The sequence below is a fragment of the Dromiciops gliroides genome, chromosome 6 (genome assembly GCF_019393635.1).
Source record: "Dromiciops gliroides isolate mDroGli1 chromosome 6, mDroGli1.pri, whole genome shotgun sequence".
Classification (NCBI taxonomy): domain Eukaryota; kingdom Metazoa; phylum Chordata; class Mammalia; order Microbiotheria; family Microbiotheriidae; genus Dromiciops; species Dromiciops gliroides.
Window position 1 is genome coordinate 156,396,970 of NC_057866.1, and position 25,841 is coordinate 156,422,810.

The following is a 25,841-nucleotide window of genomic DNA, read 5'->3' on the forward strand; positions in this document are numbered from 1 at the left end:
AACCCAACAACAACTAGGAAGCTTTGCACTAGATTAGAGTGGCTTTCAAACCCCTAAAATTCTGACACAGATCCACTGGAACCTTTATGGCAACAAGACACGACTGATTCTTGGAGTTTTAACTACCAAATAGGAGAAACCAAAATCTGTTTCCTCTCCTTGAAGACTTGCAGACTATTATGTATTGGATGCCCCATGTTGAGAAAGTGGCAATAATTTGTAGATCGTGTTGATTAAGATTAAGATTAAGGATTAAGAGGTATAGGAAATAAGGGGAAGAGTAAGCCTATAGGACAATATGAGATTTTTGAACCCTCCTAGCTCCAAGGGATTCTTGGCTTTTAAGTATGGACTTTCTTAACTTTGTTTTAGTAGAAAAAAGACTACTTCAATATGAACTCCTTAAGGAAAGATATTCTTTTAGCTTTGTTTCTGTCGTAACTAGAAAAAATTAACTTTTCAGAATCAAAACAAGTCCCGAGACAAAAAGGTTTGAGGATATAGATTACTAATTCCTGACCAGGTAACCCATGTGGCTAACATTCTCCAAAGACAGAATTTGCATTATACATAATGCCATGCATGTGTATATTTGCTTCTTTCTCATATCTTATTCCTCATTTTCAGAAGAAAATTAAGAAGAAAAAAGTACTTTTTTCCCCCCATATCATTTTCCTATCTCCCCATGGATACCAAATTCTTTAATCTTTTCTTTTCTTTTCACTTTGAAACAGTGGCTGCACTGTCAGAAGATTTTTCTCCTAACAGAATACAGTCTGTCCTTGTCTAGGCAGGGTTAAGTTTAAGTCTCCTTGTCTCTGGTTGGAGTGGGAAGAGGGGAGAGACTAAGAGTGATTTTTAGGTCCTGCTCCTCTTGTCCCATTTAGGTTCTTCTATTTCCCTCCTTATCTTGTTCTCATTTTCCCTGTGTCAGCTACACAAGGATTTTTAGTCTTGCTAAAGTACTATGTCCAGGGATAGATGCCACTAAAGGACCTTTATTCAGATAGATAGCTAGACAGATGACAGATAGATAATGATGATGATAGATACGTGGAAAGAGAGAGAGATAGATTTATTATGTATATTGCATGTGCATTTATGCACATGTATGTACATATATACAGACATATATAGACATATATAGGAAAGAGTTGGAGATACATATATACTAAATTATTATATATACACATATGATATGGTATAATACATCCATATCTCTATATACATATGTGCACATTTTACACACATACACATTCATACACATATACACATACACGCACACAAAGTGCCTGTGAGAAGAATATATGAACAGTGAAATAGAGTTACAAAACCTTCCCTGTCCCGTAACATGCACTGAGCAACTATGATATTCAAGGCACTTCCTTGGGTATGACAGAAACAAAAGAGGCATTTATAACTTATTGCATTTATATTCCATTAGACTTTTTTTTTCCTGAATCAAAGATAAGAAAATCCAGATTTAAAATAAAATAATTCTAGGTCTTGGAGCTAGAAGGGATCATAAATTTCATCTAGTCTAAACCCTTCCTTTTACAGATGAATAAAGTCAGGCCCAAAGAGTTCAGTAGTAAGTGATGGATCTGGAACTTGAGCCTAGATTTTATGCTTGAAAAACTAGTGCTATTTTTGCTCATTACCTTGTCTTTCTGTGAACAGCAAATCTCCTCTTCTTTCTCCATTTCTCACAACACAGAAACTATCTCCCCCAGCAAATTTCCAATAGAAGTAAAAACAATTTTTATAGAAAGAAAAGCTCTCTATATAATTTTTATGTAAGAAAAATTTATTTTATATTATAGGAAAACATTACAGAAAGAAAAGTGATCACTTAACTTTCCTGTTAACTTGACTGAATCTATTGTTGTATAATTCTTGATGGGTAACTGTACTTTAGTATGTAGGAACAAGTTTGAATGGTGATGACAAACAAGACAGAGAGAGTAAAGATTAAAGACTGAAAGAACAAGAGAGTTCCTTCCCCTTAGTTTATATACATTCCTATTTAGGTTGTGATCCATTATAGAGATTTGGGGATAACACCCTGGTGAAAATAAAATTAAGTAAAATAGAGTGATTATCTCAGATTTTGATATAACTGCCAAGGATGACCTGACTTTGAAACATCAACTTCACAATTACAAGACAAGGGAGGCATGTTTAGACAGGACTTCATCTGAACATGATCTGGGGATTTTTGTGGATTGAAAGCTGTACATTAATCAATGGGTGTGAAATCAAAGCCAAGAAAGTTAACGTAATCATGTCCTGAATGGAGAAGCCTAGCATCTAAGAATAAGGAGATGATGTTTTCGTTGTACTATATCCTACTCAAAACATATCTGGAGTACTGTCTCCAGTTCTGGTCACCAACTTTTAGGATGGGCAGAGAAAAACTGGACTGTGTTCAGGAGGGCAACCAACATGGTGAAGGTTTTCTAACTCTTGTACTATAAGGATTGCTTGAAGAAAGTGAGGATGGTTTGCCTGGGGAAGATTTAAGGAGGTCTTGACAACTGTCCTACTATATTTGAAGGGATCTCACTAGTAAAAGGAAGAATATTCTATTTGTCCTGTTTAACCCCCAAGAGCAGAAGAGTGAGCCTTGAGTGGAAGTTGCACTTCCCAATAATTAAAGCTACCCCAAAGTAGAATGGGTTACTCCTGGAGAGTTTCAAGTAAAGACTAGATGATGGTTTGCTAGGTATGTTATTATAGAGGGGCATTTTTGTTCAAGTTGGACCACATGGCCTCTAAGGTCCATTCCAGGGCTAAAATTATATGATTTTGTAGTACGTTGAACAACAAGTCTTTCATTGATCACAAAAAAACAAAAACAAAATGTAGTGATGTGCCTGAGAGCCTATGAAATCCTTCCCACCCTTTTTGTTTATCATAAATCCCACTTCAAGTCACATGTTCCTACCAAGAGAAAGAAATTAAACAGGTGGTGTAGAATCCTCTGGGGAGCACGCAAAAATACTTTCATCTTCTACCTTGGACAACTACCTGCTCTATTTCAAAATAACAGCTCCCTTGCTAAGGCCACTACAGTGTTCCTTTAATATTTGGTTCAAGAAAGCTGAAGTATTTTTTTTTTGAGGCAATTGGGGTTAAGTGACTTGCCAGGGTCACACAGCCAGTAAATGTTAAGTGTCTGAGGCCGGATTTGAACTCAGGTCCTCCTGACTCCAGGGCCAGTGCTCTATCCACTGCGCCATCTAGCTGCCCCAAAGCTACAGTATTTTGAAAATACTGAAGTGATTGGTCATTGCATCGTTCAGCATTCTAAAATGTTTCTAAGTCATTTGTCTTCACAAGGTTATTCCTTATTGTGTAAATGGTTCTACTCATTTCACTCTGCAACAGTTTATGATTCTCCCCAAGTTTCTCTAAAACTGCTGCTTTTATTATATCTTATGGCATAATACTATTGAATTACTATCATAATATATTCAGCCATTCCCATGATTCCAGAGGACCAATGATATATATGAAATACTACCCTCTTACTGACAGAGAGATGATAGACTCAAGAATGAGAGTTTTGGTTGTAGCCAACATGGAAATTTGTTTTGCTTAACTATATACATTTGTTACAAGCATTTTATTTTGGGAGCAGCTAGGTGGTGCAGTGGATAAAGCACTGGCCTTGGATTCAAGAGGACCTGAGTTCAAATCCGGCCTTGGACAATTGGCACTTACTGGCTGTGTGACCCTGGGCAAGTTACTTGGCCCTCAATGCCCTGCCAAAAAAAAAAAAAAAGCAGTGACAAGGGTTTTGTTTTTCCAGTGGTTGTGGGTAGGAGGGAAAGCAACTACATTTTTGTTCATTGAAAACAAATATTGCTTTAAAAATTTTCAAAAAAATGATTGAAGTGGGAGGTCAGCAACAAGAGTAATACCACAGGAGGGAGAAAGTTTACCTCATAACAACAGCAACAACTCAAACTTTGTGAAGAATTTTCCTCACAAGCTCTCCATGATGCAGGCAGGACAAGTATTAGTACTTTTATTTTACCATCAAAACCATGACCGTGAAGGGTTAAATAACACACCAGTTTCCTAGGACCTGTCAGAGCCCAGAGTAAAACTAAAGCCTTCTGAATCTGAGACTGGATTTCTTGCTACCACACTACTCACAGGTATACATTCATGATTACTTTGATGATTTCCTTTCACGTAATAAACATGTTCCCTCCCACTATCTTGGCTTCCTACTCACAGCTAACTTCTCTCTTCATCTACTGATAATGCTGTCTTTTGATTCTGTGAGTGAGACTCCTGCCTTTGTTGCCATCGGTGTGGGTGCTTGCTGTGCATAGCTGGGTCTCCTCCCTTTAACCATCATGGCACACTCATCTAAAATGAACTACGTCAGTTCTGATTTCACATTATGTTAATATGTAGGGGTGGGAAGAGTGTTTCTTTTCCCAGAAGGAAGCAGTCAAGTTTTATCAGGGAGACAGATAGGAAGATGCCCTTCTCATCTTGAAAATTCCCTTCTCATCAACCTCTATTCCCTGGAAACATAACACACATGCCCAATTAAAATGAAAATAGAAATATAAAACTCATGCTTTATAAATTGACCCACTTAGGCAAATAATCTAAAGAAAAGATATTCAAGTCTTGTGTTGTATCTCATGGTCCAATGTTCATCAGCGACTCCTCAGAAAAGCTAGATGGCTGGGTGGATAGAGCACTGGTCCTAGAATCAGGAGGACACTGAGTTAAAATCCATCCTCAGACTCTTGATACTTACTAGCTGGTCAAGTCACTTAACCCTGATTGCCTCAAAAAAAAACCCCCAACAAAACAACAACAAAAAAGAACCCTTGTTCAAACCATCCTTTTTGAAACTTTGAAAAATAGATTCTCAGAGGTAGAAAAGATTGCAGAAGTTATATAGTCCATTCTCTACCTGTAGTATTAATATGCTTTTTCTTTTTGGTGAGGCAATTGGGATTAAGTGACTTGTCCAGGGTCACACAGCTAGTAAGTGTCAAGTGTCTGAGGCCAGATTTGAACTCAGGTCCTCCTGAATCCAGGGCCGGGTGCTCTATCCACTGCTCCACCTAGCTGCCCCTGCATTAATATGCTTTTCAACATCTTCATGGCAAAGAGTCATTAGCCTTTACTTAAATGCCTCTGGTAGAGAGGAATTTACTACCTTTTGAATAACCTATTACATATATGGATAGCTATAATTTTTGGAGGGTCTTCCTTACATTGAAGTGAAATTGACCTCCTTGTAACTTCAACTCATAATTCCCTAGTTACTTTCCCTTGAATCAAGCAGGATAAACCTAACTCTCCTTTATGCAACAACCCCTAAAATATTTGAGACCTGTGAATATATTCTCAGTAAGTTTTTTCTTAGAGAGGCTGAATCCCTCCAGTACTTTATCTACCAATAATTATATCTGACTTAGCATGCCATGATATTATCTACTGCATTGTTCCCTAATTGGTTCATATGTATATGGTTTGGCTTTCTTAATATATGATCAACATTTTTGTTAGCAAAGATACTCTTTCTTTTTTTTTTTTGATAGTCTCTTTCTATTTTATTTTATTTTTTGTTTGTTTTTTTGGTGAGGCAATTGGGGTTAAATGACTTGCCCAGGATCACACAGCTAGTAAGTGTCAAGTGTCTGAGGCCGGCTTTGAATTCAGGTCCTCCTGAATCCAGGGCCAGTGCTCTATCTACTGTGCCACCTAGCTGCCCAATAGTCTCTTTTAATACACGGTATCTTCTATCACTCCATTCCACCCTGTCCACTCACACTTGCTACCAACAATCAGTGAATTTCACTGGTTGAACTAAATAAGGTGAATTAATGAGGTTAGTATTATTTAGCCTGATAAGTGAGACCTAGACGTTGGACTGCCTTTAAGAATACCCATACAGGGGCAGCTAGGTGGTAGTATATCTGGCCTCAATACTTCAACTGCATACAAATGAGTCATAGCATTCATGGGACCTCAAAAGAAATCTAGGAAGCATAACTGGCCGAATCATAACTGATCATCATAAGCCAAGAAAGAGTCCCTACATGAGGGAATAAACAACCATGAAGGATTATTAAACAGGAGTCTGTCAGACTTCTCCTACTATAGGAAGTGATGCCGTGGACTGAGGACCAGGCCTAGAATCAGAAAGATTAACCTTCCTAAGATCCTCAGACTCAGCTTGTGACCCTGGGGAAGTCACAACCCTGTTTGCCTCAGTTTCCTCATTTTAAAAATGAGGTAGAGAAGGAAATGGCAAACCACTCCTTTATCTTTGCCAAGAAAATCCCAGATGGTATCACGAGTTAGACACAACTGAAAAATGACCAAAAAACAACACTACGAGGTAGGAAGTCTAAAGCTGAGACTAAGGGAAGCGAAGAGTTGTGTCTACTAATTCTGGACTGAGAAGAATCACTCTAGCTGTAAAAACCCATTAGCACTCCATCTGAAAGAGCCAGCTAAAGATAGTTTAGTACCACTCAGCTAAACCAATAGCTGATGGTGGTGAAAACCTGCATCCGCCTATCAAAGAACAAGGTCAGGTTTGGATGGATCAACTTATATAGCAGAGATACTGTACCCTGAAAAGAGGCCTGTAATCTAGCCACAATCCTTACCCAGTCTGGAAGTAGTAGCTGAGCAAAAGAGCTGCCTGCCTATGCCAGCCCAGGTTAGTAGCAGTAGCCCAGGGGCTGAGGTACTTGCCTGGCTTTGGAGAGCACTACTCAAAAGAGTCAAGCAAACTGTCTGATTTATCCCAGAAGCAAACAAGCCCAATGAACAGCTGGCATAGTAACCAAGTGACCAGACTGACTCAGCCCAGCAAAAGACTGACTCATCAAGTCAAGCTACTGTGCCCTACGAGAAGTAAGCCCAGTTGCTTTACCCAGATGGCAGAAACACTGCCTCAGTCAAGCATCAGAATGATTCCATCCATATATGATAGTAAACTTTAAGAGGAACCCGGCAGGGAAATAATAGATATTGAAGTCCTACAGTTTGAAAGTTGTGAGTTTTCCTTGGCCATGTGTATTCTATGTATACTTGTGAAATAATATACCCTAGGGATGAAATACTTTGTAATCATTGTTATATGATGTCATTTGAATAAATGTCTGATTGAAGGGAAGCACACTGGTAGGGGCTTATGAGCAGGTACTACAAGGGTAGTCATTTACAGGGTTGCCCCTAGAATGTTAAATGCAACAACAGCCACCACTGAGAGGACCTGATATTGCCAGTGCCAGTGATGGTTAGATGAATGAGACCAGAAGGAGTGTTATGCTGGCATCTCTATTTGCTCCTTTCATTATGCATGAAAAAAAATTCTAGACTTGAGAGTTAAGAGAGACATTGGTACAATTCCAACCTTTGGCACTTAGAGCTAAAGGATAACAAATGAAATGCCTTGTGCAGAAAAAAAATGTAATACCATATGTAAAGCAGTCAGCATACCGTAATACATTATATCAATCAATTCTTGTGTTTTAAGTTATCCAGGTTTTTATTTGACTCAATCTTCAAGCAGACCATTTATTCTCACACAGGTACCAGTTCAACAAGTCAAAACTAAGATGACAACAGCTAGCCAGGAATGGAACAATAGTTTGTTACCCAGCAATAGCAGAGCACAGTTGATGGAACCAATGAATTTTCAGAAGAAGGAGGATGCTCATTCAGATTAATTGGATACACGTGTGTTTGTCAAAACTGTAATATCTGGGAGAATCGATAATTGAAGCACTGTTTTAAAGGGAAAATTGTCTTTCATTCCGTTTTCAGTTTGGGAGCTATTCATTCTGGTCTTTTGTTTGAAAAGCATCAGGTGCTTCTAGAATGTGCCAGGTAGCCCCAAAGGATGGTATAAAATTTTCACAAAAGCACAAAAGACAGGAGACAGAATAATTTAGAAGTAAAGCCACTGGTTCCATATCCCCGTATCTTAGATCATCCTCTCTTTATGTCCTCCTTTGACATTTTCATTTCTCCTACTTAATCTCCCATCCCCATTTCTACTCCCTTGATACCATTACTTGTTATGGGGGGGGGTAGGAAAAGGAAGAAAAGGGAGACACACACACACACACACACACAAAGAGCATCAGAGAGACAGACAGTGACAAAGAGACAGAGACAATGAAAGAGACACAGAGAGGGAATGAGAATTCTCAAAGTTTGTTCTCCCTTTCCTTTCTCCAAATAAATTCAATTCAATGGTTATTGGCTACCTGTTCTTTATAAGGTATCAAACTCAGTACTCATGACACAGAGGTAGAAATAAAACGGTTCCTGTCCTCAATGACATTATATTATACTATGGTTTTTACCAAAGTGCCCTGTTCAATCTCCCTCTGCCACTTGTTACCTATGTTCCCTTCGACAGGTCATTTGTTGAGTCTGGGCCTCATTTGTAAAATTAGGGATATGGATTCAGTGACCTCTAAGGTCTCTCCTAATTCCGGAACTAAGATTCTGTGATTCTAGAATCTGCAGAGTTTCCAGAGACATAAGGAAGCCTCCAAAGGGTTTTAGCACAGGCCGACCAAGATATAGGAGGAATATTTTTGCAGATGAGGAGAAGGGGATGAGAAAAGGCCTTAAGTTAATTGTGGCCTTTGAGCTGAACCTTGAATAGAGGTAGGTATTATAAAAGACAGAAGTGAGGAGGCCTGACATTCTAGTCAATCAGAGGTATGTAGGAGACAGAAATTCTGGACTACATGGGGAACTCCAAGTACACCATTTTGGTTAGCACGTAGAGGATATGAGCAAATAATATGCAATGAAGTCTGGAAAGATAGCTTAGAACCACATCAGCACCAAGGGAAGGAAGTGGTCAAATAAGTTAAACTCTGTTAAGGTTAGTTATATGTAGTCAAATATGCTGCTTAATGTGTGAAACCAACTCTAGTTCCCTGCAATAACCATCCCCACCACCCCCATATCAGCTCAAGTGTATGCTGCACTTTAATATAGGTTAATATGCTTTCCTTAAAATGACTTTGGTGGATTGACAATGCAAGTATTATTTCCCCCTTTTAGCCTTGGGGAAACTGAACTACAGGGATGTTAAGTGGCTTGTCCAAGGCTCCATAATGATAATAATCAATGCTAAGAATTAATTGCAGATATTTTAACTATGAGTATGTTTCCTCTAATCCAGTGTTTTGTAGTTTTTGGCCTCAGGAACCCTTTGCAATCCTAAAAAATTATTGAGGACCCCAAAGAGGGTTTTTTTTGTGTATGTACATACATACATACATATGTATGCATGTATGTTTGCATCTGTATATGTATCTGTATGTATAGATGTGTATATGTTCATATGCATGTGTGCATGCATGCATATATGTGTAGATGTATTTATATATATAAATTGTAGCATACGTATTTAAACAAATATTTGAATTTTTGATGTGATAAATATATACTTATTTATTTGTCATATTAAAATTTTAAATGGATAGTTTCTTAAATATGTATTTATTCATTCATTCTGAAATATTAAACAGGCTAACATGAAAACCATTTCAATGAAAAAACAACTATATTTTCCAAAAACAAAAACTAGCGTGAAGAGTGGCATGGTTTCTCATTGATATCTTGCTTAATGTCACTAGATTCTCATATCTGTTTCTGTATTCAACCTGTTGCAATATGTTGTTTTGGTAGAATTATTTGAAGAAGATCAGATCTCACACAGATATGGAGCTGGAAAAAGGAGGAGCATCTCAACAAGCAAAATAACACATTCTTATTCTTATTTTCCAGGGCAATGAGGGTTAAGTGACTTGCCCAGAGTCACACAGCTAGCAAGTGTCAAGTGTCTGAGGAGGGATTTGAACTCAAGACCTCCTGAATCCAGTGCCCGTGCTTTATCTACTTCGCCACCTAGCTGCCCCCGCTTTAATATTATTATGAAAATAGTTTTGACCTTGCAGAATCCCTGGAATTATGTTAGAGACCCTTAAGGATCCATAGACCACACTGTGAAAACCATTGCTCAGCACTACATCTGATTCCCATAGTTTTTTATCTATCCAACTTTTGATAAAGATGGCATTTATGTATTTTTATGTTTTTCAAAATGCTCCATAAATTATGTCCAATTGGAACCTCACAAGAACCCTGTAATGAAATATCATTATTATCTCAACTGTGTAGACAGACAAACTGATATTTAGGAGGGTTAAGTGACTTGTCACTTACTACACAACCTTGGACAAGTCTCTGACTCTCGTCTTTCTTTTCTGTAAAAGGAGGGGGTGGAATTAGCTGGCCTTAACTATTCTTATCCCGGCAAGATTCTAATTGTAGTTCCTTCTCTTTTCACTACACACAGAAAGCAAACAGGGAGCTTTATCTAGACCGTATCTGCTCATCTGAGGCATCACAGTTTGCAGACACTCCAAGCAGGGATTGTCACAGGAAAGCTAGTGTGCATTTGTTTAGAAGGATGGCCAAGTCACAAAGAGGCACTCTGTCTAACTGTTCAGATGCCCTTGCCTGGAGAGAGGGGAGGCGGCAAAAGCCCTGGTCCCCATCTTACAATTCCAATTCCATCAAATCCCACTGCACCAGTTGACAAAGGAACTCTTTCTTGCACTGGTTTTTGTGCTACAGGAGGGGCACAAAGGCATCTGCTGCCCTTCGCATACCTCTGCCTCTCCCCAGAACACAGTCGTTTCCCTTTCCAGACCCATGAAGTCAAGCAAATTGAAAACTTTCCTCCAACTGCCTACGGGGGAAGACATTAAGCATATAGAAGCTGGCGACTGGTGATTTCCTGGAACACAAAATTGGTTTCACCAACACATAGCTTTAGGGGAATAAATTCTGTCCCCTTCAATAGGGTCATTCTTATCCCTATTCTGCCAACAGAACTAGGAATTTCATAAGAGCTCCGAGTGTAACAGGCTAGGAGGTGATATTTTATGAACCCACTCCACATTCTTAATATTCTGTTGCATGCTGCAGAAATAAATATATTAATGCTGATAATAAAACCTACCATTCTTTCTTCTTTGCACTCAAGAAGATTAGATGCTGGTAATCAACTGAGAAGCCAATTTGGGATATGTTTAAGGCCTATAAATTATTAGATCCCATTACTTGGTTTCATTGTTATCATTCTATACCTGTGATTACATTTAGATTAAATCAACTTACATCATATACTCAAAAGTATCTGCAGCAGCGTTGTAACGGCATGATTGCCCTGCTAGATAATTTAATTGGAGGTACAACATACTCCTCTGTTTTCGATTTCTCCTACATTCTTGATCTCTGTTCATTCTATTTATTAGCTTAGCAATTCTAACCAACCTAAAGTCCCATAGCTCCAGGGCACAGAATGATAAAAGCTGATGATTCCGCAGTCTTTTAAGAAGGACCTTTTTGGATCCTGGAAAGAGTGGAAGGAAAGCTCACTGAGAGTAGGACCTTTTTTTGTCTTAATACCCCCAGGCCTAAGACAGCACATGGCACATACTAGGGACTTAATTCAGGATTCCTGAATTGAATTGCACAATCTCACAAAATAGGTAATGACATGTATTATTTTCCTTATTTTATATATAGGGAAGAAAGTTGAGGCTCAGAGATGAGTGACACACGATAAATGTCAGAGGCAGGATTGGTACTCAGTTCATTCAGAACTCCAATAGATAAAGATACCTATTGCAATTACAGTGACCAGGGTGAGTTCAAGGGCCATACAGTCATGTTTCTGATATAGTATACATTCTTTTTTTGTTTGTTTGTTTTGTTTTGCTTTTGGTTTTTTTGTTTTTTGGTCCTCCTGAATCCAGGGCCGGTGCTCTATCCACTGTGCCACCTAACTGTCCCCATAGTATACATTCTAAAATAATTTCACATTTTGGGAGTCAAAGGCAATACTGACAATATAATCTTCTTCTCTATGCCCAATTCTGTAGGAATCTTAGAAGCAGATGGGCATTCTCTGTTACTTATTCATTCTGGAACACAGAAGGAAAAGGTTAAACCTTAGAGGAATATGGCCACATCTCACAGCATATGGATTTATGGTCACAAAATAGGCATTTATTTTATATTCAACCTTCATCCTCTAAATAATCTCTAAGATTTTACTAATGCCTTCAAACCATACTTACCCTTTTCCTCCTCCTTAGATTATTAAATCCTTTGTACATTAATTTACTACTTTATGTTTTTCACTGGAAAAAATTTCCCTCAATTCTGTTCTGGATGGTGTGCTCCCAATCTGTTTTCCTGGCATCTCGATTTCCCTACATTTTAATGCATGAGGTCTCTGAAGTCACTATTTGTATATTTATAAGACCTGGAAAATTAAAGAGGTCATGAAAGCATCTCTATTAACAAAGCAAAGTTTTACCCATAAGTAGATAACCATGTGCTTTTCCTCTTAACTGGTTGTGTGGGAGATTTAGTAATTAACACACATGCTCCCAGAGTGTGTATAGAATTACCAAACATTAGAAATGTTTGTTGTAAAAATAAGAACAAATATTTCTGAAGTTAGTGTGAAATAAAATAGACAAGGAACAAGAATTTTTTGTTTGTTTTTTGCAGGGCAATGGGGTTAAGTGATTTGCCCAGGGTCACACAGCTAGTAAGTGTCAAGTGTCTGAGGCTGGATTTGAACTCAGGTACTCCTGAATCCAGGGTGGTGCTTTATCCACTGTGCCACCTAGCCGCCCCCTAAGAACAAGAATTTTAAAAATGTTCATTCTGTCTTTCAAGTTCAAGGAAATTCTCCCCACACCTGACTGTCTCAATTTTTCACTCTCCTCTCTGACCTCTTTCTCCCTCCCTCCCTTCCTTCATCCTTTCTACTCTCTTAATCTATCTCCCCCTCTCCTTTTTTCTAATTTTTTTATGAATCTTCCTCCATACCTCTTTTCCAAATTGTTTCTTTCTCTCCCTTTTCTTTCTCTCAGTCTCTTCTCCCTCTTCTTTCTCAATCTCTCTCTCTCTCTCTTAATCTTCCTCCCTCTCTTCTTCATCGGTTTCCCTCTTTCTCCATAAATCTCCCTCTCTCAATTTATTTTTCCTCCTCCTCTTCTTTTCTCTCCCCCCATTCTCCCTAGTTCTTTCTCAATCTCCTTCTTTTCCAATCTCTCTCTCTCAATTTCCCACTATTTCAATCCTACTCAAGCTCTTTCAGTTCTCTGTTGTCATTGCTGTTGTTTGTCCTTTGTTCTTGAAGAGGACCACAACATCAGGAGATGATGTCATGACTTATAATGAATTGGAATGGCTACATAAAATCAACAGCTTTACTCTCTCCTCCAGAGCCATCTGGGTCTAGTGGCAAGATACATATATCAGGACAACTGGAGATGGCCCCAGATGCTTAAGGCAATTGGGGTTTAGTGACTTGCCCAGGGTCATACAGCTAGTTAATGTCAAGTGTCTGAGGCTAGATTTGAACTCAGGTCCTCCTGATTCTAGGGCCAATGCTCTATCCACTCCACCACCTAGCTTCCCTCAGTTCACCCTACAGATCTTCTCTCTCCCTCTTTCTTTTTCTGTTTGTTGTTAGTTTCTTTCTATCTCTTTGCTAAAGAAAAAGAGATTTTTTTTTTTTTTACAGTCTGAATGTCTATGACCAGATCTAAACCCTGCTATTTTCATTTTTTCAGCACCTAAGGTACGACCTTGGCCTGTGGTCACAAAGTGTAGTCAACATCTGGAGCTTATACTTCTCCTCAAAATGATTCTCTGTCAGCCCTAGGCTACCACCCTTGAAAGTGCCAACCCTCCCCCGCCCCACACACCCCTGAGGCTTCCTTTCCCTACCACTGTGTCACCACCTGCCTTCCCCTAGAGCCTGGTTATTTGGATCAGGGGTTGTCAGCCATACCAAGAGAGCTTTCTCCTATTCACTTGTAGCACACTGCCCCCACCTCACCTTGCCCCAGGCACCAGAATGCCTAGTTATAGCTCTAAGTTGACGTTTACTAACAAAATACTAAACATTAAGAAATGGAACAACTCACAATTTAACTTTAAAAAAAATATATCCCATATATTGGGTTGTCTGATCCAAAAAATTCTCTTTGTCTTAAACTTATTTCAGCAGTACATTTAAAAAAAAATAAGTTGATATAAGGTTCAGTTGAAGTAATAAGGTGTGGCATTTATAACAATAAAAGTCACTAATATCCTCCCAAACACATACTTTTCAATGTGACAATGATCTCCTTCTTAGTCCTCAAACGAGACACTCCATCCCTTGGCCCTGACCATTTTTTCTGTCTCCCCATGCCTGGAATGTGCTGCCTCCTCACCTCTGCTTCCTGACGTGCTTCAAGTGCCAGCTAAAATGCCACCTTCTGCAGGAAAACTCACCCGATACCCTTTCATTCCCTTTGGGTATTATCTCCAGTTTCTCCTGTATCTAGTTTATATGTTGTTATTTACACACTGTCTCTCCAACTTGGAGACAAGGTGCACAAGGGCAGGAACTATCTCTGTCATCTTGTGTAGCCAGCTTCTAGCACAGGACCTGGCACATCATCAGGGCTTAATAAATGCTTATTCACTGACTGGCTGATGTGCAAAGACCAAGGATGCGACCAGAATTGACCCTCCAGAGGAGATTTCTCTGCTGCCTAAGAGAAGCTCATCAAACTATTGGAGAGTTCCACACAGGGAGATGGGCGGGGGGACGGGGGGGGGGCCTTAAAGGAAATGAGGCTCCTCCTCCTGACCAAATGAGCAATTTGAAATAAGTGTTTCCTTATAAGTCCCATTCTCAAATGGGATAGCTTTGTAAAGTGCCTGGCACACAGGAAGTGTTTAATCACATTCAGTCTGTCAGGCATTTAATGCGTCTAAGTATGGTTTTTGTTGTAAAATCATTTTCAGTTGGGTCTGACTCTTTGTGACCCCATTTGAGATTTTCTTGACAAAGATGCTGGAGTGGTTTGCCTTTCCTTCTTCAGCTCATTTTTACAAATGAGGAAATTGAGGCAAATGGGTGACTTGCCTGTCACACAGTGACTTACCCAGGGTCACACAGTGAGTGAATGTCTGAGGCCAGATGGTCTTCCTGACTCCAGGCCCAGGAAAACTGCATCACCTAGCAGCCCTATATGTATAGATTAGGTTTACTTGTATGATGAGATCTTTAAATTAAACCAATTTTCTATTTCAAAGAAGCCCAAAGAGAATTGCGGCCAAAAAAGTCTGTCTGTCTGTCTGTCTCTCTCCCCATACCCATACCCATACCCATACCCATACCCATACCCATACCCATACCCATACCCATACCCATACCCATACCCATACCCATACCCATACCCATATCCATACCCATACCTATATCTATACCCATATATCTATATTTATATCTATATCTACATCCATATCTATATCTGTCTCTAGAGAGATTTATGTCTCTGTATGTGTATATATATACATATACACATATATGTTCATATATGTGTAAATATGTATTTGCTAATCTCATTTTCTTTCACACAGCAAATATCAGGTTATTCTCATCTCAAGTACAATAGCCTCCTACTGTAATTAGTCTCCCTGATTTATCTTTCTTCATGCTAGCCTCCACACAACTGCCAAAATACCTTAACATGTTACTCTTCTACCCAAAACTCTTCATAGTTCCCTCTCACCTCTCGCATGGAATGCAAATCCCTCAATCTGGCTTTTAGGGAAATCCCAATCTGGCTCCCACCTAACATCCCAGTCTTTCTTTCTATCACTCCCCTTCCATTCTAGTGAAGTTGGATTACAAACCATTTAGTGTACAGAACATCCCATCTCTTCCCTCTGTTTCTTTGCCCAATTTGACTCTGATGTCTGGAAGTCACTCCTTGCCCCCCAATTCCCCTAGCCTCACAGAATCTCTCCAAAGTACAGCTCAAGTGTCACTTCCTAAGGAAAGCTTTCCCTGGTCCCACCCCTACCCCTATCCAGCCATTTGTCTGTCTGTCTGTCAGTCAGTCTTTAGTACTTTCTCCTTCCTTTAAACTTTGTTTTCATGTGTCTTTCTAAATACAAAATGTCCTCAACAGGATGCAGCCACCTTCAGGGCAGGCAGGGATCAGGTCATTTCTGAGTTTGTGGCACTAGTACATTGTGGCATGCGGTAGGTGCATAATAAATGTCAAATTGAATTCACTTACTCGGTGTTCTGCTAGAACACAGACCAGAATTAGGCAGGACCTGTAGCAGTCCTCTTTTGTAAGTATTGAGGAGAAATCTGGCAGGAGAGAAGAACCCCCTAGCTGGTATTTATATAGCACTCTCAGGTTTGCAGTACGCTTTATATGCCTTATCTCATTTGATGAGATAACTGAAATTTGGGCTTCTGGCTGAAAACAAAGGTACTCCTGGGAGGCCTCCCCATTTGGGAAGGAGGGAACAGTGACAGAGGCAGCTGCAAGGCAGACAGACTATTTGCATATGAAAAGAACAAATTTGGTTCAAATTGCCATTGTCAATAGCAGAAGATTTCTAATCTGGAGCAGGGAGCATGGCTGGCTCCCTAAGCTTCTCCCCTGAAGCTCTTCAGAAAATTGCATTCTGTGCTGCCTGTTATGAGCGGTACCTGGGAATCCTCCAATCAATTGCCAAGCAATTGAATCTCCAATAATCCTGGACCAGAGAAGTCTTGTTTTCATTTCTTATCCCTCCCAATTGAAGTGATAAACACCCAATCAGCCTAGTGTCTTCAAACACTCAATGGAGACTTGGCTCCCTTGGTAAAGGCCCCAGATCCACATTCCCTAAGGGAAGCACACAGTGTTAGGAGCTTACACGGATGCTCTTTTCCATAGGAACATATGTTCTGTCTGAAGAGAAATGAAAATGTTCTTAGAATGGAAGCGGGGCTGACTGCTGAATGAGAGAAGAGACCAAGTGACTCATTTGATGGAAATCAGTGGTTTCAGAAGTGTGCTGACCTGAAGAAAAGAAAGGAGAAGTTGCGGCCCCAAGGTCTAGGCCTTTTCAGAATCTAATTCAGAGGTGAACAGATGCTTCTGAAACCTCTTTGAGATTACATTCCAGCGATCCTGTTCCCATAAAAGTAATAATAACAGTGGGTCAACTGGGGGAGGAGGAGGAGCTACATTTCTCTGGCTGCAGCTTTACCCACTCAACCCAAATTCATCCTTCACACAGTTCCCCAAATCCTGTTCCATCTGATCATGGCACTTATCTGCTGAATAATCATCTGTATCACTTCATTGTCAATAAAATATATAACACAGGAGCCAAGATGGTGGGGTACAGACAGCAGCCCAGCTGAATTCTCCAAATATTCCCCCTCCAAACAACTTGAAAATAACAGCTCAAATCAAATTCTGGAGAATCAAAGACAATAAAACGTTATGGTAAGACATTTTTGCAGCCTAATACAACTTTGGAAGTCAGCAGGAAAAGTCTGGGGTGGCAGGACAGAAGTCTGTCCCAGAGTGCATGCATACAGAGGAAGCAATGGGTCTTAGAGGCAGTAGCAGCTGAAGCTGCATCAGCTTTGGGAGCTCTCATCCCAGAGATGATCAGGTGCTTAGACAACTGGTCAGAGAGATTATAGGCAATCCTTTGCTGGCACTGGTGGGCAACACTATTGCCCATACGCAGTTCTGGGGCCTGGTTCCAGGTCAGAGAAGAGTTCTAGGGCTTATGGCTGCAGAAAACTAGAATAGCTGGTTAAAGTCCCAGATTAAAGAGGAATACTAGCACTTGCAGCTGTAGGAGAGTGGGGCCCTTCCTGGGTAAAGACCAGAGCTCACACCAAGAGAGCAGTGACCACACCTCTCCCTTCATCATATCACTGAAAATTCGCAGACCCACAGAACTGAAAAGAACTGAAAAAGCTTGAAGCTTGGGATAGTGAGTCCACAACTACAAGTGAGGAGAACCCAACTTTAAAATGAATTTTAAAGTTAAGAAATAAGCTAGTAAAATGAGCAAACACTAAGAAAAAAAGAAGCTGACAATATAAAACTACTACGGTGGCAGAGAAGAACAAGACACAAGCTCAGAAGAAAACAACAATGTGAAAAGAACTGCAAAGTCTCAAAGAAAAATGCTAATTGAACCCAAGTCTAATAAAAATTCCAGGAAGAGTTAAAGAAAGCAATGAGTATGAGAGGAAAAATTGGGAAAATAAATGAGTGATGCTAGAAAATTATAAAAAGAAAACTAAGAGCTTGGTAAAAGAGGCACAAAAAATATTAAAGAAATTAACACTTTAAAAAAGTAAAGAATTGGCCTAATGGTAAAAGAGGCACAAAAATTCACTAAAGAAAATAACTTTTAAAAATGTATAACTAGCCATTTGTTAAAAAGATACGAAAGCTTACTGAAGAAAAAAAATTTCTTAAAAATTAGAATTGGGCAGGTGAAAGCTAATGAATCCATAAGAGTTCAAGAAACAATTAAATAAAGTCAAAAAATGAAAAAAAAATAGAAGAAAATGTGAAATATCTCATTGGAAAAACAACTGACCTAGAAAACAGATCCAGGAGAGATAATTTAAGAATCATGGAACTACCTGACAGCCACATTTTTTAAAACAAGTCTACACATAATATTCCAAGAAATTATTAAGAAAAACTGCCCTGATATTTTAGATTGAGAAATTGACAGAGTTCACTGATCACTTCCTGAAAGAGATTCCAAAATGAAAACTTCCATTAATATTATAGCCAAATCCCAGAGTTCTCAAGTCAAGGAGAAAATAGTGCAAGCAGTCAATAAGAAACAATTCAGTTATCATAGAGTCACATTCAGGATCACACAAGATTTAGCAGCTTCCTTGATAAATGAGTAAAGGATTTGGGATATGATATTCTGGAAGGCAAGGGATCTGGGATTACAACCAAGAAAAACCTATCCTGCAAAACTGAATATAATACTTTGGGGGGCAGAGGTGGGTAGTGAGGGGGGATTTATAGGGGGGAAATGATTTTCAAGCATTCCTAATGAAAAGACTTGAGCTGAATAGAAAACTTGACATTCAAACACAAGACTCAAGAGAAGCATAAAAAGGTAAACATGAAAGAGAAATCATAAGGGATTCGATGTTTAAACTTTATATGAGAAAGTGAGACATAACTTTATAATTATTATTTGGGCAGTTAGAAGGAGTCTACATAGACAAGAGGGCATGAGTGTGAGTTGGTTATGTTGGGATGATCTATAAAAAATGATAGTGAGAAAGAGGGATGCTTGGGATAGGGGGAAGGCAGAATGGGAAATATTTTCTTATATAAAGGAGACATGGAAGAAATAACTTTTATAATAGACAGAGAAATGATGGGATAACAAACCTTGAACCTCACTCTCATCAGAATTGGTTCAAAGAGGGAAAATATATAAACACAGACACACACACTCATTTGGGTAAACTATATGACTCAATAGGGAAATAGAAAGAGAAGGGATAAGAGATATGGGGGAGATGATAAAAGGGAATGCACAAGGCAATGGTCAGGAAGGCAATGGTCAGAAGCAAAAAACTTTTGAAGAGTGACAGGATAAAAAGAATGTGGTTCAGTCATTTTTTCTGTTGTATCTGACTCTTCATGACCCCATTTGTGGTTTTCTTGACAAAGATTCCTGAGTGGTTTGCCACTTCCTTTTCTAGCTCATTTTACAGATGGGGAAACTGAGCAAAGATGGTTAAGTGGTTTGCTGAGGATCTCACACCTAGTATAGGTAAAGGTCAGATTTGAACTCAGGAAGATGAGTCTCCCTGACTCCAGGCCTGGTACTCAATCTACTGTGCCATCTAGCTGCCCTTAAGCAATAGGATGGAAAGAAATTCATGGCTAGTAATCATGACTCTGAGTGTGAATAGCCTGAGCTCACTCATAAACTAAAGCAGATAGCAGAACGGATTAGAAACCAGAATGCAACAGTATGTTGTTTACAAAGACACACTTGAAACAGAAAGATACACACAGAGTTAAAATAATGAACTGGAGTAGAATCTACTATGTTTCAACTGAAGTAAAAAAGACTGGGGAACTAATCATGATCTCAGACAAAGCAAAAGCAAAAATAGACTGAATTAAAAGTCAGGGAAACTACATTTTGCGGAAAGGTACCATAGATATTAAAGTAATATCAAAAAAATTATGTCAAGTTTCTCTTTATATATGAAGGCTTCATTTCTCAAATATATACTGAGTATAGAACTGAATCAAATTTATAAAAATAAAAGTCATACCGCAATTGATAAATTGTCAAAGTATATGAACAGGCAGCTTTTGGAAAAGAAATCAAATCTATTTAGAGTCATAAGAAAAAATGCTCTAAATTACTATTGATTAGAGAAATGCAAATTAAAACAACTCTGAGGTACAACCTCAGAACTATCCAAAATGACAAATGCTGGAGGGGTTGAGAGAAAATAGGTATACTAATAAACTTTTGGTGAAATTATAAACTAGTCCAATCATTATGGAGAATAAATTAAAACTATGTCCAAAGGGCTTTAAAACCATGCAGATCCTTTTGATCCAGCAATAACACTGCTATATCTGTACCCAAAAGAGATCAAAGAAAAAGGAAAAGTACCTATATGTACAACAATGTTTAAAGCAGTTCTTTTTGTAATGGTAAAGAAATTGAGAGGATGTTCATAAATTGGGAAATGGCTGAACAAGTTGTGGAATATGATTGGAATGGAGTACTATTGTGCTATAAAAATGACAAGGTGGGGTGGGAAAAATATGGAAAGAACTATATGAACTGGTACAAGGTGAAGTGAAAACTGAGAGATTATTGTGCACAGTAACAGCAATATTATAATTGTGAAAGACTTGGTTACTCTGATCAATTCAATAATACAAGATAATTCCAAAGTATACATGGTAAAAATAAAATGCTATCCACCTCCAGAAAGAGAACTGATGAAGTCTGAGTACAAATTGAAATATAACTTTCCTGGGTTTTTAAAAAAATTTTGTTGCTTTTTTCACAATATGGCTAATATGAAAATATATTTTGCATGACTTCACATGTATACTTGATAACATTTTACTTACCTTTTCAGTGTGTAGGTGGGAGGGGCGAATTTGGAACTCAACGTTTAAAAAGAAAATAATGCTAACACTAAATAAATTAATTTATCTTTCGTCTTTCTTTTCTTCTTTTTTGGGGTCGGGGCAATGAGGGTTAAGTGACTTGCCCAGGGTCACACAGCTAGTGTCAAGTGTCTGACGCTGGATTTGAACTCTGGTCTTCTTGAATCCAAGGCCAGTGCTTTACCCACTGCACCACCTAGCTGCCCCCAAATTATTTTTAAAAAGCATAATATGGCATTCAAGTCTCTCCACAACCTATTTGCAACCTATCAATTCAATCTCATTTTATGCTTCTCTCCTTCCTTCACTGTATGCCCAGCCAAGTCAGCAGAAGCACTTTGCCTCTCACCTGTTAAGGGAGTCAATTTATCTATTTATGATTATATCATTTAAATATTTTCTTTTAGATACAGCTAGGTGCAGTAGTAGAGAGAGCAATGAAAATGGAGTCAGGAAGACTAGAGTTCAAATATCACGTTAGATACTTACTAGCTGTGTAACAATAGACAAGTCACTTATCCTCTTCCTGCCTCAGTTTCCTCATCTGTAAAATATAAATAATAGCACCTACCTCCCAGTTATTTTATGAGGATCAAATAACATAATATTTGTAAAGTGCTTTACAAACCTTAAAGATCTACAGAAATGATAGCCATTTTCAAAATATATTGCACTGCAACACATTACTCATGTTCAAATGCATCTGCATTCTCACCGTTCTGGGAATTCCCTGCATTAATAAAGATTGGAACCATTCCATGCCTGCTCATCTCTGTATAATGCTTCTCAATGTCCTCCCAAAAGTTCACCACCGAGCATGAACCCAACCTGCTGGACACCTTTATTTTCTCCTGTCATTGCAGAAATACCAGTGGAGTAGTTTAGCTGTCCACCTGCACTATCACTATTGTGTTCCCTTTCCCATTTATTTATTAAGCTTCTCTTGGTCTCAGTATTTTAATCTGTAAAATATGTGTGTTGGACTTGAGGAGTCTGAATACTTAGGTCTAAATCTTTGATCCTTTAAGTGACTATTTATAGGGATCATAACAGTTACTAGGGATGCAAAGACAGAAACAAAACAGACCCTAGCCTCAGGGAATGTACACTTGATTGGGGAAGGTTTAAAGATTTAAGACAGTTGGTGGCTCTCCACTGCTCTACAGAATCTGTACCTTCCTAGTGTCTCTTCTGATGTCCAAACTGAGACACACACAAAATCAGGCTTTCAGACTCTCAGAATCAATATACAAATTACTATCAATTTACTAGTCAAAGTAGTACCATTTAACCATCTACTCACTGCAAATTTAAATGATTCAGGTCATTTTAAAATGAAAAATAACAGAATTAATATACCAGTGTAGGTATAGCATTACAGGAGTATTTTTTAAAAATAGCTGATTCTTCAAGAACTCTGATGAAAAAACAAAACAAAACAAAACAAAAAAACAGAGGAGACTTAGCAGGATGGAATCCTTGCCAAAATCTTAATAAAAAATGGCACATCAGCTAATTTACCATGCAGGTCTATTTGACCCAGTTCATGCCTCTGCCCAGCTTGCTCACACTGGCCTCTTTCATCAATGAATATGACTCCAAAGAACCTTTTCCTGTTTATCCACATGTCCTGTGACTCTTGACCCCAACTTCACTGAGTTCATTCTCACTCGGCTTAGCATTTCTCACCAGACACAGAGTATAGATGAACATGCTAAATGTAGGATGAAAATTTTGCATGGATGAATACCAAGCACCCAGGAGAAGATAGCATGAGATTTCACTGTCTTACAACCTATATGACATTTGATTTCCAAAAGTAAACCTATTGAACAAATCATGCCGTGAGGTATTTCTGATTCTTCATTTATCCCTAAGTGGCAACAGATTCTACAAGAACTAGAAATGTTTCAAGTGACCAGCATTTCTCAATAACTAGAAGCTGAAATAGAGAAATTTAGTAAGCAAAAAGGCAATGAAAAAATGAAAAAACAAGGGTATGCTAGTTATGGTTGAATGACAAAAAGGACAACGTACCACGGACACAAAAAAACTCAGCATTTAAATAAACTTTCTTAATAACCCAAGGGTGAGCAATCACATTGAATTTATAAAAGGTAGAAGAATGGTCCAAGGACTTTCTGCAAGTTTATAAAGTGACTGTTTATCCCATTTTCACGTTTCCAAATTGCAATTTTCCACTGTCTCCCCATTCTCATTTTTTAATAATTTAACCATCAATTACTTAATTTTAAAATTTTCAGGGACTCAATTGTTTGAGTTGTACACCATGTTTTTTCAACATTCTTTCTTCTCCTTACTAATTCAGATATTATCTCTGAGAAGTTGATATTCTACTAGATGCGAGCAACTGATTCAGGGATAACTCTTAGATCAAAAACAAGTCTTTTCCTGTCAAAATAAAATCTATTTAGGTTTTGGTGATCCCATTTTCTGGTCCATGTCACACAATTTCAATAAACTTCAGTGGCTTCTAAAATCAAATACAAAAATCCCTTGTTAGGCATTCAAAGCCCTTAGTAATCTCACCAAAAAACCACCTTTCCAGTCTTCTTAGGCATTACACCACACCCTCCTACATATTCTTCAATCTGGTGACACTGGTCTCCTTGCTGTTCCATGAACATGATACTCCCTCTCTTGCCCTAGGCATTTTCCTTCTTTCTTTTTCTTTCTTTGCTTTTTCTTTTCTTTTCTTTTCTTTTTTTCAGGGCAATGGGGATTAAATGACTTGCCCAGGGTCACACAGCTAGTAAGTGTCAGGTGTCTGAGGTCGGGATTTGAACTCAGGTCCTCCTGAATCCAGGGCTGGTGCTTTATTCACCAGGCCACCTAGCTGCTCCCAGCCCTGGGGCATTTTCTCTGGCTGACCCCTAATGTATGGAATGCTTTCTCTTATCATCTCTGCCTCCTGGCTTCCCTGACTTCCTGAAGTCCCAGGTAAAATCCCACTTTTGGCAGGAAGCCTATACATATCTGCTTGTTTATTGCCTCTAATTAGATTATGAGCTCCTTGAGGGCAAGAACTACCTTTCACTGTATCCCCAGTGCCAGGTATACATAGGTACTCAATCAATGCTTACTGAATGACTATTTATCTATATTCTCCTGAAGAATACATTTATGATATGAAAGTATAAGGGGGCAGCTAGGTGGCGCAGTGGATAAAGCACCGGCTCTGGACTCGGAGGACCTGAATTCAAATCTGGGCTCAGAAACTTGACATATACTAGCTGTGTGACCCTGGGCAAGTCACTTAATCCTCATTGCCCTGCAAAAAAAAAAAAAGAAAGAAAGAAAGAAAGGAAGGAAGGAAGGAAGGAAGGAAGGAAGGAAGGAAGGAAGGAAGGAAGGAAGGAAGGAAGGAAGGAAGGAAGGAAGGAAGGAAGTATAAGGCTTCTATGTGGCCTACAAGTCTTTCTCTCATCTCTTCTTCCTGAACCATACTTTCCCATATATTTTTCTCTTCGGTAAATCAAATGATTGAGAGGAAACCAGATTCTTACATGAAAAACAAGGGAGGCAGAGCTCCTTATCTTCACCTTTTCCCACCCATGAAATGAAGTCACCAAGTATCATTATATAAGATTTAGTTAGAAAGTTCTTATCAAGTTCTTAATAGGCCAGTGTCTACCACCTTAAGTTCAGCAATCAATGTTTGCAAATAAACTGCAATTATTTTTGTCATGGTCTCTTTTGCAAATATTTAAAGTGTTTTGATACCTGAAAGCCACATATTGTAGGAATAATTTTTTTTGAGTGCAAGATAAAATTCCTTTCCACCAACCAAGTTTCTTTGTCTCTTCTACAATCCATCCTTCCATTTAGCTGCAAAGGCCTTCTTCTCTTGGTTTGATTTACAGCAATAATGTCAAGATTGAAATGATTCAGTTCTTCTAGCAATATGTCCACTAATTGGTCAGGGGAAAAAAGAGCTCCAAGAGTCCAATTAAAGTTTAAGGATCATCTAAAAAATTGTGATCCTTCACACCTTTTCTCTTCTCCTAACCATTCTGCTTGTTTTTAACCCTAAGGTGGCTAAAAGATCAATCATAAATTGGCTACCCTAGTGGTTATAAGCCTCATGGCACTCAGCTGGATTGGTTATCAGAAAGCAGACTTGGTTTATGTTGAGATAATACTCAAAGTCCTATCAGCATAGAAGAGGTTGTCGGAGTTTATTATTCCACTGGTATAACTTTGAAAATCCAGGGCCAGAGAGGCAGAGACAAAATAGCAGTAAATTAGGAACTTCCCTGAACTCTCCCAAATTCCCCTACAAACAACTAACACTTAAATTCTGGAGCAGCAGAAACCAACAAAAGAACAGAGTGAAATGATTTTCTAGCCCAAAAACAACTTAGAAGTTTGACCAGGAAAGGCCTGTCTCATTGAGTGTGAGCAAGGCCATAGGAACCATCAGCAAAGCCAAACACAATTCACAGAGCAAGGCCCTGTGCCCTAGCACCAGCCCTGGTGGCAAGTCAGCAGTGAGTGCCCCACACCTGGCTCAAGCCAAGAGCAGTCCTGCCCCAGAGAGTTAGGGAAGGCATTGGGAGCAACTGAATCCATTAGCAGCAAACTTCTAGAGCTCTCATCCCATGGGGGCAGGGCAACTTGTCCAGAGATTAGAAAAGAAACTTTGCTTGGCACTAGATGCATTGACAAACTGGGATTCAAGATTTCACACTCCCCCTTTTTCATCAA

General features: G+C 38.8%; 1 protein-coding gene across 3 annotated transcripts in view; it reads right to left on the reverse strand.

Moving 5' to 3' along the window:
• INPP4B (inositol polyphosphate-4-phosphatase type II B) overlaps window positions 1–25,841 on the reverse strand; it is a 965,936-nt gene that overhangs the window by 467,198 nt on the left and 472,897 nt on the right. The gene's annotated exons all lie outside the window — the stretch shown is intronic.